Source organism: Helobdella robusta (assembly GCF_000326865.2).
Source record: "Helobdella robusta unplaced genomic scaffold HELROscaffold_16, whole genome shotgun sequence".
Classification (NCBI taxonomy): domain Eukaryota; kingdom Metazoa; phylum Annelida; class Clitellata; order Rhynchobdellida; family Glossiphoniidae; genus Helobdella; species Helobdella robusta.
The window spans coordinates 275,141-278,812 of record NW_008703893.1 but is presented as its reverse complement, the minus strand read 5'-3'; positions in this window follow the sequence as shown (position 1 = coordinate 278,812).

Below are 3,672 nucleotides of genomic sequence, written 5' to 3'. Positions count from 1 at the left end.
TGTTTTTTTTTCCATTCATCTTAAGACATTTTCAGCCTGTTTCTCTTTCAATCTCATCGCTTATGAAATGATGAACGGATTTATTTGTTTAAGCAAAGTGTTTGACGGTCAGTAAACATTCGAAGATGCAAACATACAGACGCACAAACATGCGAACAAACAATCAAACAGACATACAAACATAGAAGCAATCAAACATATAAACGGAACACACTTATTAACATGCAAAAATACAACCACACAAACATGAAAACATGCGATAAGACAAACAGAAAAAAACACACAAACATGCAAACATACAAACATACAAACACACAAACATACAAACTCCCAAAAACCAGGAACACGAGATTTTTCCGTACATGAATATGTTTACTCAAGCGTGGCGTCATTTATATTCGTCAAATGTGCTAGCTTGTTCATTTATTCATCATTTCATTCTTTTTTCAAAAATTATTTTTCTTTCTTTCATTCTTATTTGTTTGTTTCATCACTTTGTGTCGATTTATTTTCATTTATTAAAAATTCATTCTTTCACTCATTCATTTCTTCTTTCGTTCGTTTATATGTTCGTTTATTAATTAATTAATCATTCATTCAATAACTAATTCACTCAGTCATTAATTCATTCACTCATTTATTCACTCATTCACTAATTCATTTGCTCATTCATTCATTTACTCGTTCATTCATTCATTCATTTGACAAAAACTACTGCAATCATTTGCTAGTGTGGTTTTTTTTGTAAATTTTTGTTCTTTGTTTTTTGTTGTTTTTTGCAATGATAACGATGATGAGGGTGAAAAATTGTGTGGGGATGATAAAAAAGATTTTCAATTATGACGATGATAACGATGATGACGACGATGACGAGATAGTGTAAGCATAGCGTGTGACAGTAAGATGATGATGGTGATGTTGTTGCTGCTGCTAAAGCTACTACTTCTGCCTCTGATAAAGTTGATGCTAATGACACAAAAGTTGTTTGCAGTAGTTATTTCTACAATTTTAAACTTAATGCTCGCGCTTTTAAATCATGGTTGTTCCCCTTTTATGATTGTCATTTTGTTTTTATTATTATTTTATTATTGTTGTTGTTGTTGTTTCAGTTGCGGTTGTGGTTTTTTGAGTAATGTTTATGCTGATGATTTTTTAATTGATATTTTGATGTAACTTTTTTAATGTTAGTATGTTGTTGTTGTTGTTAAAATTTGTTGCTTGCAATTTTGTCATTGATGTATTTTGTTATTTTAAATGTTTTCTTATTGTTGTTGTTGTTGTCGATGTTGTTAGAAAAGATGTTCTAACAACAACAGAAGATGTTCTAACAACAACAACTATTTTGTTGTTTTTTATTTATTTTTGTTAAATTGAATTTTTGGTTTCTTGTTTTTAATTTCATTAGAGATATTTTTGTTTATGGCTGCCGTGTTATCGATTCTGCTGATGTTGATGCTGTTGTTGTTGTTGATGTTGATTTTGTTGCTGATGTTGTTGATGTTGTTGTTGATTTGGTTGTTGCTGTTGTTGATGTTACTGTTAATGTTGTTGTTGTATGTTGTTGTTAATGACGTTGATGTTGTTGATATTGTTGTGGTTGTTGATGTTGTTGTTGTTGATGATGATTTTGTTGTTGTTAATGTTGTTGTTGATGATGTTGTAGTTGTTGATTTTATGGTTGAAGTTGTTGTTTAAGGTTGTTGTTGTTTTTGCTTTTGATATTGTTGTTGTTGTAGATGATGTTGTTGCATGTTGTTTTTCTTGATGTTTTTGATGACGTCATTGGTATTATTGACATTTTTTTTGGTTTCGATTTTATTTATGATTCTGTTGTCGGGTGGTTTCTTATTGGTGGTGGTGTGATTTATATTGTTGGAATGAACATTTATTATTGTAGGTAGGTGCATTGGATGTTGTCGTTTCTTGGGGCTGACTTTGACGTTTTTATGGCTACTCTTATTGATGCTGTTGTTGTTGTTTGATGTAATTTTTTGTCAATTTTTTGTTAATGTTATTTTGTTGTCGGTGACAACATTCTTTATGTTTTATTAATTATTTATTAAATGATTATAATGTAGCAGTAGTAGTTGTTGTTATTGTAGTAAATATTGTTGTTGTTATTGTTGTCGTCGTTGCTGCTGTTGCTGTTTAGTTTTCAATATTAAATGTTGATAATTTTGTTGTTGTTATTTTTTTAGATTTATTTTTAGAATTTCTATTTTCTGTTTAGTATTTTGTGGCACCAACCCCAACAATACTTTTTGATTTGTTGACAAATTAATCTTTCGGTCAGCATTTTTTCCTTTTTTTTTCAATTTTTTTGCTGAGACATCTGCCAGTATATTTCAATTTTTTACTTCCGCAGTTTCAATATATCTTGTTTTATTTATTACCGAGTCGCATCTCTTTGTGCTGCTAAGACTTCTTTACTACAACAGCTGCTGCTGCTACTGCTACTACTATTACTACTACTACTACCACTACTACTACTACTACTACTACTACTACTACTACCACTACTGCTACTACTACTACTGCAACTACTACTACTACTGCTACTACTGATGCCGATGTTACTTACATACACATTCATTCCCTGTGTACATAAATACGTATACACAAAGTCATGTATACGTACACACACATGCTGCGTGTACAATAGAGAATTCCAGGGAAAAAAAATACAATTAGATTTGAAAAAGCAAACATCAGAACCGACGTCTCCCCAATGTATCGCGTCGCAACAACAGCTGCTACCAGCACTACTACTTCTACCTCTACAGATTTTATCACTACTTTTGCTACCACTACTACTTTTACTACCACTACTACTACTTTTACTACTACTACTACTACTACCACTACTACTACTGCTACTACTACTACTACTACTACTATACTACTACTACTACTGCTACTGCTACTACTACTATACTACTACTACTACTACTGCTACTACTACTAAACTACTACTACTACTACTACCACTACTACTACTACTACTACTACTACTGGTGCTGCTACTACTACCATTACTATTTTATTACTCATCTGGCATCTAAAGTTACTAATTATTTCTATTTCTGTAAATTACTGTTACTGTAAATTACTTTAAAATGAATGTTGCGACTGTTTGATGCTACCAGCGCTGCCATTTTGTTGCTGCTACTGACACAGCTACCTATCACTATCCTAAAACGACCAATATAATTCTACTGTACAAATACAACTAATAGTCAACAAAACCAATTTTCTATACTACCCTGCAAATGCCATTGCCGATACAACTCTAGAAATTCCAAATTCTGCGTCACTGCTCATAGCATTCTTGCTTAAGTCTGTGCTAAAACAATTATGTTTATTGATAAGATTGCTGATGTTATTTGGGTTGTTATTGTTGTGTATGGATGTTGTAGTTTTGGTAGCCGTGGCAAAAATGTATGTGTGTGTATGTGTGTGTGTGTGTGTGTGTGTGTGTGTGTGTGTGTGTGTGTATGTATGTGTGTGTGCGTGAGTATATGTGTATGTGTGTGCGTGAGTATATGTGCATGTGTGTGGGTATGTGTGTGTGTTGATCTGTGTGTGTTGCAGTTTTGCAGCTTGTAAGAAGATTGCTGTGTATATCATAGGGAAATGTGATTCTGTTTTTGGTAGCTGGGAGAGATATGAAAT